This window comes from Sapajus apella, unplaced genomic scaffold, assembly GCF_009761245.1.
Source record: "Sapajus apella isolate SASKATOON/1434 unplaced genomic scaffold, GSC_monkey_1.0 scaffold1, whole genome shotgun sequence".
Taxonomy (NCBI): domain Eukaryota; kingdom Metazoa; phylum Chordata; class Mammalia; order Primates; family Cebidae; genus Sapajus; species Sapajus apella.
In genome coordinates this window covers 399,209-416,954 of record NW_022436941.1, presented here as the reverse complement: position 1 = coordinate 416,954, position 17,746 = coordinate 399,209, and the positions used below count along the sequence as shown (strand labels likewise).

General features: G+C 48.9%; 2 long non-coding RNA genes across 2 annotated transcripts; one reads left to right on the top strand and one right to left on the bottom strand.

Moving 5' to 3' along the window:
• Positions 1-3,467: 3,467 nt before the first annotated feature.
• On the bottom strand, positions 3,468-14,640 carry LOC116566202. Its single transcript, XR_004275803.1, has 3 exons — positions 14,573-14,640; positions 10,027-10,036; positions 3,468-3,497 (listed from the first exon to the last, which is right to left on the bottom strand). It is a non-coding gene; the product is annotated as an uncharacterized LOC116566202 (long non-coding RNA).
• LOC116566251 lies at positions 8,926-15,585 on the top strand. The gene is made up of 2 exons (XR_004275821.1): positions 8,926-9,288; positions 9,550-15,585. It is a non-coding gene; the product is annotated as an uncharacterized LOC116566251 (long non-coding RNA).
• The last annotated feature ends 2,161 nt before the right edge of the window (positions 15,586-17,746 follow it).

The following is a 17,746-nucleotide window of genomic DNA, read 5'->3' as shown; positions in this document are numbered from 1 at the left end:
TTACAGCCTTTTTGGTTTAGACAAAATTTATCATATGCAAATTAGGTGGTGTGCCTGGAAAATCTCACCATTAAAGTGTATATATATATGTTGAGTGTAGTAGGGGGTCACTCAAAGGACCCCTTAGACATGTTGCCCATGATAATAGTAATGCTAACATTACCAGCTACTGTTTATTATCAGCCACAAGCCTGACACCATGCCAAGCCCTTTACATGCATTCTTTTTTTGAGACATAGTCTCACTCTGTCACCCAGGCTAGAGTGCAGTGGCTCAATCTTGGCTCACTGCAACCTCTGCCTCCCAGGGTCAAGTGATTCTCCTGCCTCAGTCTCCCAAGTAGCTGGGACTACAGGCACTCACCACCACACCTGGCTAATTTTTGTATTTTTAGTAGAGATGGGGTTTCGCCATGTTGGCTTGAACTCCTGACCTCGGGTGATCCACCAACCTTGGCCTCCCAAAGTGCTGGGGTTGCAGGTGTGAGTCAACGCGTCCAGCCTGCTTGCCCACCCTTCCTTCCTTCCTTCCTTCCTTCCTTCCTTCCTTCCTTCCTTCCTTCCTTCCTTCTTTCCTTCCTTCCTTCCATCCTTCTTTCCTTTCTTTTCTACCTTTCCATCCTTTCCTTCCTTTTGTTTTTTTGAGCTAGTGTCTTGCTCTGTTGCTCAGGCTGGAGTGCAGTGGCGCCACCATGGCTCACTGTAACCTTGACACTCCAGGCTCAAGTGATCTTCCTGCCTCAGCCTGCCAAGTAGCTGGGACCACAGGCATGTGCCACCACACCCTGCTAATTTTTTAAATGTTTGTAGCAAGACAAAATTTTGCTATGTTGCTCAGGCTAGTCTTGAACTCCTGGACTCAAATAATCCTCCTGCCTCAGCCTCCCAATGTGCTAGGATTACAGGCACGAGCCACCTTGCCCGGCCACACGGGCTTTCTTGTGGTCATTCTGCTCTTGGTTGGTTGACTCTTGTGCATACTCCGCAAGTGCACATGCCCCTCAGATAAAGTTGGAGGCATTTCCTGAAACTCTAAAACGGCTCCAGGAAGTTCTAAGAACTGCTCCAGGCAGTTCTCATGGAATAAGACATGTCCTGCAACCTGGGCTGGGCTTTGCTTTAAGCCTCTAATTGGCTGCTAGCCAGCATCCGCCTAACTCTACCAAACTCTTCTGATCAATAACTAGTGGATGCTTTTACACTTGTGAAGCATGCTTAGTCCATCTCATTACGGCAATTCTCGATAGTTTCCCCACCAAAGAATCCCTTCATCTCTTTCATGTTTGTCAGTTGAGCTATTAATTTATATGCTCCCTTTGTCCTTTGCTTTTAGGTCCTCCCTGATCCTCCCTCCCACTGTGACCTTGGGGGTCCAGGATAAATTCCATTAAAACTCCTGCTCCCTGTTCTTACCAGGATGGCCTTGATACATAAATTTAGCTCCAGCCCCTCTGTCTGCCTATCCTGTTATCTCTTTCTTAATATTTCTTTGGCCTTATTCGTCCTACTACTCCTCTGACTGTCTCTGGTGTCTCAATCACTGCCTCCCTCCCCTGAGCCAATGCCACGGAACCACCCAACATGTGTAAGTGTGACTGCCTGGAAAATGTAACCTTCAAAGAGCCTGAAGTTGAGTGACAGTAAACAGAACCTTGGAGACCCAGACATCATCTAGGGTTTACATGGACTCAGCAGCAGAGACTTGGAAACAAGGCAAGATGAGAGAGAGGGAGGGATGAGGATGATCAAAAGAATGAGCCAGAGGGAACAGTAGGAACTAGGGAGAAGTAATATTGATTCAAGCAGGCCACAGAATCCTTGCTGTCAATGAGAGAAAGGCCTTCAGAGATCAGCTAGTCCAGGAGTGGCAAAGATGTTGCATGCCATGAGCTAATGCTGAATGATGAGTAGCAGCTGCCTGGAACGCATCCAGAAAAGAGAGTGCTGCTGTTGATTAGCAATGTCTGCCATGGGCATTGGATGAGAAATGTTGGCATATATGCTAGGATTTACCTCGTTGATCTAGTTTCAACCTCTTCATTGTAGTGCAACCCAGGAGTCCGCAGGGAAGGGACTTGTCCAAGGTTTTCACGGCAAGTTGCAGGCAGATCTTAAAGCTTTTGCAATCTCCTGAAACCCAAGTGGAATTTGCAAAACTAGATGTCAACAAGGGACTCAGGGAGAGTGGTGAGTTTCAGAAGTCCTGAATGTGGAATAACCAGAAAAGGAGGAGCTTCCACCCTGGAGGTGTGGAGAAGAATGTGGATGAGTTGCAGACCAGACCCGAGTGAGTGCTTTGTTCTCATGAGTGATCAGTTAGCTGGATCTGCCCGGCACCCTGGATACCTCTTGCACCTTTTTCCTCCCAGGGAAAAAAAGGAAACCCCTTGGAGTAGAGACTTTGGCTCTCTCTAGACAAAGAGTGGATAACTCAGTGAGGAAGAGAAGAGGAGGGAAAAAGGGCCTGGGCTGGGATGGCACCCTTAGGGGCAGATCCATGGCTATGTGGCAGTGGAAAGGGCCCCAAAAGGAGGTGGCAGTTAGGAGGAGCTGAAAGCCAGGCAGGAGGCACCTGTGTGTTGGTGTGTGGGCCAGAGAAGAAGAAAGAGTCTCCAGGTGACAAGAGCTGCAGAATGGGGATAATGATACCCTGACAAAGCAGCAGAGCTTGGAGCCCAGCCCAGCCAGGGCTCTGGAACAGCTAAGCCTCAATGCACCACTCACAGGTGGAGGATGTGGGCCAGTGGGTGGGATGCAGGTGGGGGCTGAAGTGGCCCAGGACCAGTGCAGCCTTGGAGGTTTGCTTCAGAGCTTTTCTCTCTGCTGTTCTTCCCTTCTCTTTCTTTCTCATCCCATCTCTTACTTTCTCTTGTCTCCCTCCCTCACCCCTCTATACCACAGAGTCTCCACTGGGAGTGGAAATAGGGGAGTAGTGAGAGTGAGAAAGATCTGGAAGCTGCTTTCATTCAGATCATCTGCCTAAGGCTATGAAAAGAAACTAGGCTGCAAGTGTCCCAACAGCAGAGAATCAGATCTGGATACCAACCCAGTTTTTCAAAAGACCTAACTGAGATCTAGTAGGTGAAGACCTCCCAGTGTCAGTGTCATGGTCAGTCAAGTCTCCCATCTTCCTTCCCCATCTCTGTGACCTAACCTGATCTTACCCCAGCATCCCAGGGTGGGCACATAACTGGACCTGGTCAATCTGTGCCTTTCATCTCCAGGACACTGTGACTCACAAAAAGTTAATCCAGTAACATTAGCAGTGGATCTTTTGCTGAACTATTGAAAGATGGGTGTTTTCTTTCTGTGTTGTTTGCCACACTAGTCAGTGTGAGACTGGAGCTTCTTTTTTATTTTTTTTACTTTTATTTTAATTTTTTTTTTTAAGAGATGGGGTTTCACCAGGTTGGCCAGGATGGTCTCAATCTCCTGACTTCATGAGCCACCCACCTTGGCCTCCCAAAGTGCTGGGATTACAGGCATGAGCCACCACGCCTGGCCTAAGACTGGAGCTTCTTAAACCACTTGGAAAGTGGCTATCAGAGAGTAAAGCTAACACAATGGAGAGAGACCCAAAAGTTGAAGTGAGACAGATCCAAGTGACAATGTCTGAGCACCTGGATTCAGCTATGCTTGAAGTCTATTCCTGTGCTTTTTAGTTATGTGAGCAAAAAAGCTGAAGCCAGTTTGAGTTGTATTTCTGTCATTTACATCCAAGAGACTCTAAGTCTACTTAGAGAAACAGAGGGAGAGAGGCCAGGTGCAGTGGCTCATGCCTGTAATCCCAGCAGTTTGTGCGGCCAAGGTGGGTGGATCACCTGAGGTCAGGAGTTCATGACTAGCCTGGCCAACATGGTGAAACCCTGTCTTTAAAAAAAAAAAAAATTAGCTGGGTATGGTGGCGCATGTTTGTAGTACCAGCTACTCAGGAGGACAAGGCAGAAAAATTGCTTGAACTCAGGAGGCAGAGGCTGCAGTGAGCTGATATCACACCACTGCCCTCCAGCCTGGGCAGAGTGAGACTCAGTCTCAAAAAAAAAAAAAGGAGAGAAAAATGGAAGGAAAGAAAGACAACCCAGAGAGAGACACAACTGCAGGGATGAGGACTGAGTCTGATGGGAAAGCAGGTGTGCATGGGGGTGGGGTGGGTGGGATAGTCCTTTAGGGTCACTGAACTCACATTCAACAGTGAAGCAGGGATAGCAGAACTTATTGGAAAGAACACACAGCCAAAGATGATTTTCCAGATGGGCCAATCTAAGGTTTCATGAAAGCTTTTTTATTGCTACATAGGCTATCTGTCTGTATGATGACAGTAGTCTCTCTGAGCTTCCAGTCTGCACAGGGTGTGGGTCTACCTGGGTGGGAAGGAAGACAAGGTCATTGGAGTTTATCTGAACAGTCAGCAACCAGTTGCAACCAATGTTCCTACTAACGACTCATCATGTAATCCTTGCTCCAAGTCCAATTTTTTCCTTCCTTCCTCCCTCCCTCCCTCCCTCCCTCCCTCCCTCCCTCCCTCCCTCCCTTCCTTCCTTCCTTCCTTCCTTCCTTTCCTTCCTTCCCTCCTTCTCCTTCCTTTTCTTTGACAGAGTCTGACTCTGTCGCCCACACTGGAGTTCAGCATCATGATCTTGGCTGACTACAACCCCTGCCTCCTGGGTTCAAGCAGTTCTCCTGCCTCAACCTGCCGAGTAGCTGCGATTACAGGTGCATGCCACCATGCCATGCTAATTTCATATTTTTTGTAGAGATGGGGTTTCACCATCTTGGCCAGGCTGGACTGGAACTCCTGACCTCAAGTGATCTGCCCACCTCATCCTCCCAAAGTGCTGGGATTACAGGTGTGGGCCACCACACCCAGTCACATCTGGCTGATTTTTGTATTTCTAGTTGATATGGGGGTTCACCATGTTGGCCAGGCTGGTCTCCAACTACTGACCTCAAGTGATCTGCCTGCCTCAGCCTCCCAAAGTGCTGGGATTGCAGGCATGAGGCACCATGCCCGGCCAATTTCTTTTTTAACTCTAGAGATGAGGTCTCCCTGTTGCCCAGGCTGGTCTTGAACTCCTGGGCTCAAGCAGTCCTCCTACCTCAGCCTCCCAAAGTGCTGGAATTGCAGGTGTGAGGCATAGCACCCAGCCAAGGCTGATCTTTAGGCCGAGCATGGTGGCTCATGCCTGTAATCCCACTGCTTTCGGAGGCCAAGGCAGGCAGATCACCTGAGGTCGACTTCGAGATCAGCCTGGCCAACCTGGTGAAACCCCATCTCTACTAAAAATACAAAAAATCAGCCAGTCGTGGTGGTGGACGCCTGTAATCCCAGCTACTCAGGAGGCTGTGGCAGGAGAATCACTTGAACCCAGGAGGCAGAGGTTGCAGTGAGCCGAGATTGTGCCATTGCACTCCAGCCTGGACAAGAGTGAAATTACATCTCAAAAAAAAAAAAAAAAAAAAAAAAAAAAGACTGATCTTTATTTATTTTATTTTATTTATTTTTTTGAGACGGAGTTTCACTCATGTTACCCAGGCTGGAGTGCAATGGCGCGATCTCGGCTCACCGCAACCTCCACCTCCTGGGTTCAGGCAATTCTCCTGCCTCAGCCTCCTGAGTAGCTGGGATTACAGGCACGCACCACCATGCCTGGCTAATTTTTTGTATTTTTAGTAGAGACAGAGTTTCACCATGTTGACCAGGATGGTCTCGATCTCTTGACCTGGTGATCCACCCGCCTCGGCCTCCCAAAGTGCTGGGATTACAGGCGTGAGCCACCGCGCCCGGCCTTATTTTTTATTTTTGAGACAGCGTCTTGGTTCTGTTGCCCAGGCTGGGTTCAAGCGATTCTCCTGCCTCAGCCTCCCGAGTAGCTGGGATCATAGGCACGTGCCATGCCACCATGCCCAGCTAATTTTTGCATTTTTAGTAGAGACAGGGTTTCGCCTGTTGGTCAGGCTCATCCATAACTCCTGACCTCAGGTGATTCACCTGCCTTGGGCTCCCAAAGTGCTGGGATTATAGGCGAGAGCCACCGTGCCTGGCCAAGACTGATCTTTAAAGATGAATAAAAATATTCAACCAATCCCTGCTTGTCACATGCTAGACATCTCTCCCCGACCCAACCCCTTCCTTATCAGATGTCCCCAGATTTCATCTGATTTACTGTATACAAAACTTAGTGATAAACAAGAGAGCCAGAAGGAGGAACTAAGCCAAGTTTGACGTGCACACAGTCAGTGTTTCACAGCTCCACCACATCATGAGATGCAGCCCAGCTTTTACCCTCACCTTTTAGTGGCAAGATGTGTTTAAGGCCCATTGATTATAAGCTGATGAAACAATCTCCTGAGGACCATCTACCGTGGGCCTAGTCCACAGCTGCTTACAAGAGGTTCCAGGTGGGGATGGGGCTGGTGGGAGGAAGTCATGCCCAGCACTGATAAGAAACTCCCTTCCCTTGTCCTAGGCACTGTGATGTCTGCACTGAGAGTCCTTAGGGGTAAGAGGGAGGACAGGGCTCTGATGAAAGACAGAGAGGGTGGAGGGTCTGTTCCTGGTGCCTAGGAGTTGCTTTTTTACCCTTCCCCACCGTTTCCCTACTTCCGCTTCACTGGGAAACAATCAATGCTTTAAAAAACCAACTACAGGCTGGGTGTTGTGGCTCATGCCTGTAATCCTAGCAGTTTGGGAGGCAGAGGTGGGTGGATCACCTGAGGTCCGGAGTTTGTGACCAGCCTGACCAACATGGAGAAACCTCGTTTCTACTAAAAATGCAAAATTAACTGGCTGTGGTGGCGCATGCCTGTAATCCCAGCTACTCAAGAGGTTGAGGCAGGAGAATCCTTTGAACCTGGGAGGCAGAGGTTGCAGTGAGCTGAGATTGCGCCACTGTACTCCAGCCAGGTGCTATGATTCACGCCTGTAATACCAGCACTTTGGGAGGCCGAGGTGGGTGGATCACAAGGTCAGGAGGTCAAGACCAGCCTGACCAACATGGTGAAATCCCTTCTCTACTAAACATACAAAAATTAGCCAGGTGTGGTGGTACATACCTATAATCCCAACTACTCAGGAGGCTGAGGCAGGAGAATAACTTGAACCTGGGAGGTGGAGGTTGCAGTGAGCCAAGATCTCGCCGCCACTACACTTCAGCCTGGGGGATGGAGCAAGACTCCATCTCAAAAAAATAAAAAACAAACAAAAAAACCAAATGAACAAACAAAGCAATACAAAACAACTACAGTCCAGGGGTGGTGGCTCATGCCTGTAATCCCAGCACTTTGGGAGCCCAAGGTGGGTGGATCACCTGAGGTGAGAAATTCGAGACCAGCTGTGGTCAACATGGTGAAACCCCGTCTCTACTAAAAATATAAAAAATTAGCCGGATGTGGTGGCGGGCTCTTGTAATCCCCGCTACTCAGGAGGCTGAGGCAGGAGAATCACTTGAGCCTGGGAGGCAGAGGTTACAGTGAGCTGAGATCGTGCCATTGCACTTCAGCCTGGGCAACAAGAGCAAAACTTCGCCTCCCAAAAAAAAAAAAAAAAAAAAACTAAAACACCTTCCACTGGTTGTGGATGGAATAAGACAGAAAAAAAGTTAAAAAAAAAAACAAACTGCAACAAAACAAACCAACCAACTACATAAACAAAATATGTATATGTAATATATTTGCACACATAAAATATACGTAAATATATTCAATATTTAAGATATTGTTATTTCCCTCCTAGATATAGAGAGCTCTCTATGCCAGTAAAGTTAAGGTATAGCTAGCTCCTCCTTTCTTTCTTTTTTTTTTGAGACAGAGTCTTGCTCTGTCACCCAGGCTGGAGTGCCCTGGTTAAATCTCGGCTCCCTGCAACTTCCACCTCCCAGGTTCAAGCGATTCTCCTGCCTCAGCCTCCTGAGTAGCTGGGATTACACCATGCCTGGCTAATTTTGTGTATTTAGTAGAGATAGGGGTTCCCCACGCTGCCCAGGATGATCTTGAACTCCTGACCTCAGGTGATCCACCCCCGCCTCAGTCTCCCAAATAGTTGGGATTATAGGCAAGAGTCACTGCACCCAGCGCTCCTCCTCTTACAGCTACGTAGTCATTCAGTTTTTTTATCCAATCCCTTACTGATGGACATTTAGTTTGTTTCTGATATTTTGCTTTGCAAACAAGAACATCTAATACATTTTGTGCACATGTATGAGTGTTTCTTGAGGATTTATTCCTAGAAAAGAGTTTGCTGGCTCAAAATATGTATGAATTTTTCATTTTGAAAAATACTGCCAAGTTGGAGTGGAGAACTTTTTTCTGTGAAGGAGCCCTCCATCCTTAAGGCTGAACCAGTGATGAAAGGCACATAGGTTAGAAAGAGCATGGACTTTCCATTCAGAAGTATTTGGGTTCAAATCCCAGTTTTGCCACCTTTTTCCTGTGTGACCTTGGTTAAGTCACTTAACCTCTCTGATTTTCTGTTTTTTCTCTCTCTCTGTGTGTGTGTGTGTGTGTGTGTGTGTGTGTGTGTGTGTGTGTGTGTATGTGCGCATGCCAGGCTGGAGTGCAGTGGCACAATCTTGGATCACTGCAACCTCCGCATCCCAGGTTCAAGTGATTCTCCTGCCTCAGCCTCCTGAGTCTCTAGGACTACAGGCATGTGCCACCACACCTGGCTAATTTTTTATTTTTAGTAGAGACTGGGTTTTACCATGTTGGCCAGGCTGGTCTCAAACTCTGTACCTCAGGTGATCCACCCACCTTGGCCTCCCAAAGCACTGGGATTACAGGTGTGAGCCACCATGCCTGGCCAATTTTCTGTTTCTTTTTTTTTTTTTTTTTAAAGATGGGGTTTCACCATGTTGGTCAGGCTGGTCTTGAACTCCTGACTTCAGGTGATCTGCCCACCTTAGCCTCCAAAGTGCTTGGATTACAGGCGTGAGCCACCACGCCAGGCCCCGATTTTCTGTTTTCTTAACTGCCCAGTGGAGATAATAGAGCTGCCTCACAAAGCTGTTGCAAGGATCAAGTGGCATCTTGTAGGTCAAGCCTCTAGCAAGGGTCTGGTATGCAGTAGGCTCTTGGCCCAAGTTAGTTCCCCTTCCCTGACTGAACCCTTTTCTGCATCCAACATGGAAGACAAGCTCTGGGAAGTGGCTGGGGAAGGTGATTTATTAATGAATGTCACACAGGTGTCAGGACTCTAAGGTGGCTCCTTCTGAAGGTCACCTCTAAAGGCAACTCTAAGAGGTAGGGATCATTTCAAGTAAAATAAGGATCTGCTTTTAAGAATACAGCCCCTGTAATCCCAGCACTTTGGGAGGCCAAGGCGGGTGGATCACAAGGTCAAGAAGATCGAGACCATCCTGGTCAACATGGTGAAACTCCGTCTCTACTAAAAATACAAAACATTAGCTGGGCATGGTGGTACGTGCCTGTAATCCCAGCTACTCAGGAGGCTGAGGCAGGAGAATTGCCTGAACCCAGGAGGTGGAGGTTGTGGTGCCATTGCCTCCAGCCTGGGTAACAAGAGTGAAACTCTGTCTCAAAAAAAAAAAAAAAGAACACAGCCTAGGGCGCTGATAGAGATCAGACCTCGCTGGAGGACCTCTCCCTAAATGATCCCTTAACCCCAGACACTGCCATCCATGCCTTAGTCTCTGCAGAGGAGGAGGAAGAGAATCCTTCTCAAGAAGAGGAGGGTGTCTGGATTTTACACAGGGAGTGTCTATTCTCTTCGCAGAGAATAGAACCAAAAAATAGACATCAGACAGACTGAGGTTGGGCAGCAGAGTGGGATTTCTATCCTGGAAAGGCTGCATGTCTTGGGGAGGCAGCATGTCTTGGAGTGAAAGGGTGCCCCACTGGAGGCCCCCACCCAGGAAGTGGCCTGTCCATCTCCCTGTCTTGGTTCATGGGGAGAGGTCTGGAAATCCTTTGGGGGTAGTGGCCAGATTGTATCCATAGTCCCAGTTAGACCCTCAGCAATGCCAACAGGCTCTTAGCTGCGGGTCACTGTGCTCCACTGCCTCTAGGTCACCCTGCCCCACCTTCAGGGCTATAGTTCTTTCTTCTGGAAACTACACAGGACATGAGAATCCCAGACTGGGCTGCGCTTCCTGGAAGAGGATGTATGTGTGAGCCCAGCAGCCACTGTGATGAGGCTCCAGGTAGTGATATTGGCAAAAGAGGGGGGAGTTAAGGCAGCATGGTGACAGCAGTGGTGACAAGGCCTCCGGTAGATGTAGCCATGATGAGTGATGCTCGGTAGGGTAGGCTGTGGCGCCTTTATCCAGAGTCTAAACGCTTGCTCTCAGTTTCAGCTCCATATATTACAAGCTGTGTGGCCTGGGGACAGTAGCTTGCTCTTTCTGACCTCGGTTTCTTCATCAGTAAAATGAAGACGCTAATAACAACAGTCCTGTCTTCCTCAATGTCTCCAGCCAGCAGGTGACTTTAACATGCCAAGGGGCAAGAGTGAATTCAGGTGGAGGTACTTTGCTAAAAGCAGCCCAGATGAAATGACTGAGCAGAACTGGCTGTGTTATCCCCAGAATGATTTCTTGCTTCCCCAGGAGACTCCTGTTGCTATGACGAGTTTTCCTGGTTCTCAGTTCCTGGATTCTGGGGTAGCTGGGATCTTCTGGCTGTGGCCTCACTTAGCATCTTACAGTGATGTCCTGGCATCCTGCCCAGGCCCCACTCACCAGTTCTGGTGCTGACCCTGCAGGTCCCAGCTCCCTCCCAGCCAGCCTAGAGACAGGGCCAGGCTCCATGGAAGGAAGAACAAGAGACTTGCCTGAAAGCCAAATGCTATGCCCAGCAGAACCACAGAGGTAGGCACTATCTCCATGGCTCCATTTGGTGGCCAAGGGGTTGGATCTGTGCAGTCTCGCCCAAAGGACACTTCTCAGGGGTCAGGAGAGTTTCAGCTCGGAACTTACACGTGATTCTAGGCTGAGGGGGAGAGAAAAGGCAGGGCGGGGGAGGGCAGATTAGGCAAAGGAATGTGTCCCCTAGCTCATAGTGGAAGTGGGCTCTAGAGTGCCTTGCCCATACCCTCTTTATGCTCTAGAGAGGTGGGCAAACGACAAAGTATGAGATTACCCAGAAGAACCAGCCTCCAGATTGACACTGGAGATGAAGGCCACTCAGTTCCCGCCATTGCAAAAAGAATAGAAGGAGTAGGATTGGCCAGCGCTTGCAAACAAACAGGAGGGGGCAGTGTTGACGCAATGACCTCCACCTGGGGGCGGTCAGCAAGGGAACTGTCCTTTCCTGGGCATCCAGGAGATGCACCTGCCCGATTTCACTCATCCTCACGACCACCTTGTGAGATAGGCACTATCTCCATGGCTCCATCTGGCAAACGAAAAAGCTGACGGCCTGAGAGGGTTACACTGCTAGGAAGAGGTTGACCTGGGGTCGAAACCCAGGACTGCCTGTCTGAATGCTAAATGGGTGCTTTGCGTTCTTTGCCTGCCTTCACAGGACTCCAGACCATCCCTCCTGCACATCCGCCTCTCCCAGGCCTGCCTCCATGTCCCAGCCCCCTCCAACAGTTCCATCTCCCAAGAGCTCCTTGCATCTCCTCTCTCACTCCTCACTCTTGCTTCCTCTTTGGAATCCAGCCACAGGCTTTTTTCTTCCATCTGAGGGAGAGAAAATGGTCTTCGTTCCCCACCCCCAGGTCTTTCCATCCTCTCATCCATCCAAACCTAAGCATCTCTCTCTCCTCCCCTCCCCCTCTTGTTTTTTTCTTTCTGTTTATCCATCACTAGAATCCATCCCCCTTCCCTCTTGCCTGTAGGTTCTGTGGCTATAATAAAATCATAACTTTTATTAAATTTAAGATTACTTTTTAATGGAATCAATTTCTTGTGTGGTGCTTCTCTGCCTGCCCGCGGGCTCTGCCGGCTCTGTGCTCAGCATCCCCACCCGCACAATTGTCTCTGCCGCTGGCGTTTCTGGCTAAGCTGCCTCTGAAGGAGGGGCAGGTCTGCCATCCCCAAACACACACAGAGAAACACACACACGCACACACCCTCACACACACACCAGGATGCACCTTCCTGCAAGGCCCAGACACACAGCCACCAAGCCCCAGGCGTCCACGCTGAGCAGCGGGGGAGGGAGAGGGGCAGGGGCAGGAGGAGAGAGCTGCAGAGAGAACGATTGACAGTGCAAAACAAACACGAGCCGAGCAGACATTTCTCAGCCTGTTAATTTCCTACAGTTCTGTTTTCCAGCCTCAGAAACACGCTGGTTTCTGCCAGTCCACCCCCTTCCCTCTGACTGCATTGTGCAGCTGGTGAGCAGGGAGAAGTTGCAGGGAGGAGGGGGTTCCAGAAGAGCAGCGAAGAGACTCAGGTTTTCACATGATTTATCAAAGTACAGGCAAGATGCAGAGATGCTTCCGAAGCTGTGACCCCAAAAAGAAGCCCAACTGGGAGATTTGCAGGCTGGACCAGTCTAACTCTACAGGTCTGGGCTTCAGGACGAAGGGAACCTGGGGGTGCTGCAGGGAATGCTTTGGAGGTAGGAGAGGAAATGGAAAGCAGGGTTGGAGGATCACTTTGATGGAGGGAACAGGGGCTGGGAAGAGGTATTGTGGGAGTTCTCAAAATGAGCTCTTTGGGGGGCCTATAGATGGGGGTTTGCAGGCTCAGCAAAGACTTGGCCGCCTCCTTAAGCTGTTGGGATAGCTCTGGGATCTGCTTTTCTCGGAGGCTCACTGGACAGTCTTAGGTAGACAGGAGATCATGGGTGGCAGGTGGATCTGAGGCCTGAGGATGGCCCCTCTTGGCCCACCACACTGTCCTCAGTGTGGCAAACTGAGGACAGTTAGTAACTGAGTGTCAGGCAGGTGACTTCACGTTCATCCAGGTAGATGGTGCAAAGGTCAGTGAATAAGAGCATAGCCTTTGGAATCAGAGAGGTCCACAATCTAGACTCTGATGCTTTCGAACTGCATGACCTTGAATAAATGACCTGACTTCTCTGAGCCTATTTTCTACTCTGAAATGAGGATGCAGTAAAATGATGCATGTGGAACATCTAGCGCAAAGCCTGACAGAGCAAGAGTTCAAGTGGATTGCTAATATTTGTATTATATCTTCTAAGCACCAACCAAATGCACACACATGGCCCATGATCCCCTGTGCCTAGGTTGATTGGGACCTAAGCCAACCAAGTATTAGCCCAGGGGGCAGACACCACAGGCAGGCTTAGAATTTCATCTAAGAGGCAGGCTTCCACTCTTAGATGAAATTCAGGCTGGGACCAGAGACCATGATGTTGAGTGTTCCCAGGACTGGAATTCAGGACCTGGCAGGGCTCTTTTCCCTCCTTCAGGTGGAAGAGTGGCTGAGCCTTGTCAGGAAAATAGGTGAGGGACTGATGAAGGCCCCTGGGTACTGAAGGCCAAACTCCTTCCTCACCCCTGACTTTCAGGGAGCAATGAACCTGAAGCTGGGTTTCCTCTAAGGCAGAATAAAGGGAAAACATCCTGTGATCAATTCCTCCCCTGCAGCCTCTGATTTCCTCCTGTTGGTGTGGGGACTTTAGAGGGCTCTGACATCCTTAGACAAGGCCAAGAGAAGGAAGGGTCTATAAAGATTTAATTAGGCACAGGGCATGAGTGCCCTTTCTATCCCTCCTGTCCTTCAACCCTAGAGGGTAGGAAAAAACTCAAGAATGCAAACAAGGGGAAGAACTGGAAAAGGCTGGTTCTGGTAGTGAAACTCCTCATGAACCCAAACTTGGTAGCAGATGCCAACATGGCTACAGTCACAGTACAGCCATCATCGGTGGCTCGGCCCCATCAGGGCTGCACTTTGGAGCCCAGCAATCTCCTTGGTGAGAGGGACAGCTGGAACCTCCTCTCCTAGGCAAGAACTCACCTCTCATCTATTACCCCTAAAAGGAGGCTGTTTCAACCAGCTCAGCAACCCCCTGGGTTTGACCCCTAACACAACAAGCATGCCTGCTGAACCTACACCTGGACCTATAGACTTGTAGAGTCTTATCTGGGCCTGGATGTTCCCACAGGACCATTATCAGTCATGCGTCCAGAGCTTTGCTGCCCAAGGGGACTTTTTGAGGCCTGAATATTATTTACTTCAATTCTCCTTTCATAAGGCACCTGAGGCCCAGATGGGGAAAGTCACACAGGACTGTGATGGGGCCTGACCGAGGTCTCCTGAATCCTCCCAGAACTGCTTGCTGTGCTCTGTGGCCTTTCCTCTGGCTATAACTAACCCCACCTACACCTGAGGCTGCACACGCTCACACAGCGCTTCGCATTGGCCAGGCACTTGCTCTGTGTTCCCAGCCTCGCTCTGAGGCAGGTACTACTATGATTCCCATTTTACGCCTGGGAAGGCTGAGGCTCAGAGAGGTTAAAAACTTCCCTAAGCTAGTATGTGGCCAAGCTAGAATGTGAAACCAGAATGTCTGGCCTCAGAATCTAGACTCCTAACCACTGGGCTGTGCTACCTCTCTCCTCTGGAAGCTTCACCTGCATCTGCACACATTTACCTTCACTTTCCTCTTCTCCTGTCCTTAGCTTTCACCACCACTCTCACTATTTCTTATTTCTCATTTCAGGCTAAGCCAGATAATCCCCCCAGACACATGGGCAGGCTCACAATCCCTGTCCTTTATCTTCTCCATCACCATCTTAGCTTTATCATGCTCACTATCACCACCAACTTCACCATTTATAAAGTCCCTAATTGCAAATGACCGTGTACCTACAGACCAACGCAGATCTAACCCCTGCCTTGGGATGGGAAGTTAGGGCTTACAGTCAAGCCAAATAACAGTTTAAGCCACATATACTCCCTCCTTTTGTAAATAAAGGTACAAAATCAGAATGTGGAAGGCAGTCTCCTTCTTAGAGATTTTTCTGAAATAAGATGGAGGTGGTGAAGGAGAAGTTTCAAACAGCCAAAGAGCGCCTGCTGAGGGAAATTAATCAATGGCCAAGAAGATTGCTTGTCGTCTTTCAATATTTATAAGAAATAATGAGCCTCCAGAGAGGGGGCTAGAGCTCCAAGGGAACAGAAGACCAGTGGATGCTCTGTCCAATTCATGCCTCTAAGGAACTACAGGAGAAAGATGGAGCCATAGGCAGCTTTCACCCACTTTGGGTGGTGGCCAACACCCCATCTCCCCAGCCACAGTATCTCTTGCAGCCCCTGGAAGCCAGCAGCAAGCAGCACTGCCCAGAAGTTTTAAAAGTGATTTTTTCTTTGAGCCCAAATCCCACCCACCTCCCAACCCAATGAGATTGCTGGTTGGCTCTCCATTAGTGCTGGCTGCCAGAGGTGCCATCATCCGTCACAGGATCTAGAGGAAGGAGGGCAGTGGCTTCCCGGACCAGAGTCTCCACCCAGAATTCCAGCCAAGGCCCCAGAGCTCCCAGGACCTGGAGAATTTTTTCCCCCTGGTTGTGTTTGGAATTGGCTGGTTTTCTGGGCACCAGGCCCAGCTCAGTTTAATTTTTGTTTATTTTTATGTACAGATTCTCTTCTGTTTGGGGACGAGCTTTGTGTAAATTATTATTATTTATATGATAAAGAATAAATCACACCAAATAAAAAAACCCACAATCTCTTTTTCTCAATAGAATTACTAAATTAGGGGCTGAAAGGAACAGCCGATATGCTGGGGTTTGGTTTCAGGAAGCCTTTGGACATGGATTCTTGCAAAATGTCTTACTAAATGGGTTCTGTTATCCTGGATTTGATGCTACCCATGGTCAACAGAGGCATAAGGGGCCTCCCAGAAAAACGGCAGTGGTTCAGGCCCAAGGGTGGCTTCCTGGTCCTCCAGACATGCCATTCCTGGAGAGATGAGTCGAGCATTTTGAAGTGATTCGCTAACTCAGAATGGGGGAAAAAAAGGGAAAATAGAGGAATTGGGGATTCTTGCCAGAACATGATCAAATGCCCTGAATTGGGGTGGGGGTAGGGTTCATGGGAGTTACTTGAATAGTGGCATTATTACATCAGGGAAAATGAGCCAATCATTTCTTTGCCTATTCATTAAATTTGCATGCTAAGACTCTATTGGATGGATTGAAATGAGTCAGGAGGCAGGGATGCAGATGGGCAGAGGACCAGCTGGGCCTGGAAAGTGTCCCCAAGTGGCCCCCATCCCCAGCCAGGGTAGGGAGAAGACCAATTCATCAAAAATACTGCACTGTCACCCCATTACCATCCACCCTTGGATAAAGTTCTGTTTGGGAACTAGAAAAAGACACACCCAGGGCAAGGAATCCATCCCGGGGCTAATATCCTAAAGACCAGATAGAGGAAAAAGTCAGCAATAGTTTTTTATTTGTTGGTTTGTTTTTGTTGTTGTTGTTTAAAATCTCCTAGGACCTCAGGCTATCAGAGATTAAAAAAACATCTGGGCTGGGTGTGGTGGTTCACACCCATAATCCCAGCACTTTTGGAGGTGGAGGCAGGTGGATCCAGGAAAAGTTGGAGACCAGCTTGGTCAACATGGTAAAACTCTGTCTCTACTAAAAATACAGAAAAATTAGCTGGGCGTGGTGGCAGTGCCTGTAATCCTGGCTACATGGGAAGCTGAGTGGGGAGAATCGCTTGAACCTGGGATGCCAAGATTGTGCCACTGCACTCCAGCCTGGGTGACAGAGCAAAACTCCATCACACACACACACACACATGCACACGCACACAGGCACCATTGCCTGTCGGCTTTTTCTCAAACTGCGTCCTCTTTCTAGAACAGACTTCTCCTATCTTCCCACCTAAATCCTACCTTTGCTACAAGGCACAGTTATGACCATCGTCATGGTGAGGTCCCAGAGCAGGGACTCTGGAGTCTCCTCTTGAGCTTGAAAATCTACTCTGCCACTTAACAGCTGTGGAAAATTTGAGCAACTCACTTAACCCTCCCTGAGCCTTAGTCTCCCCATCTGTAAATGGGATAATAATAGCAATCATACATACACAGGCTTAGAGTGAAAATTAAATAAGAAAGGCCACATGTAAAACGTACCCACACAGTAAGTGCTCTTTAAAGTGGTAGTTATTTAGAATGATACTCTGATAAGCTATCCCAGAGCTCCCCAACTGGGAATTAACTGTGTCCCACTCTAACATGTACCTTGGGAACACCGGGATTCCACCTTTAAGGTTTCCCACTAAATCATTTTTCACAATCTCCCCTAACTCAGCTATTATGTATGAATCTGGCAGGCCCTAGCCATGCTTTCCACTTAGTAGGTGCTCACTTAGACAATAAATCCTTGTTTAAAATGTTGCCCAACTAGTCAAATTCCCAAACCCTTAGGGCCGGGCGCGGTGGCTCAAGCCTGTAATCCCAGCACTTTGGGAGGCCAAGGCGGGTGGATCACGAGGTCAAGAGATCGAGACCATCCTGGTCAACATGGTGAAACCCCGTCTCTACTAAAAATACAAAAAATTAGCTGGGCATGGTGGCGCGTGCCTGTAATCCCAGCTACTCAGGAGGCTGAGGCAGGAGAATTGCCTGAACCCAGGAGGCGGAGGTTGCGGTGAGCCGAGATCGCGCCATTGCACTCCAGCCTGGGTAACATGAGTGAAACTCTGTTTCAAAAAAAAAAAAAAAAAACAAAAAATTCCCAAACCCTGTAAAACCCCACTAAATTCTAATCTCTTTGTTCTGCCTCCCACACAATGCCTGATTCAGCCACTTCCAATAGAGTGGGAAATGGGGAGCGGTGGAAGATGGGCTGGGGTTCCAGG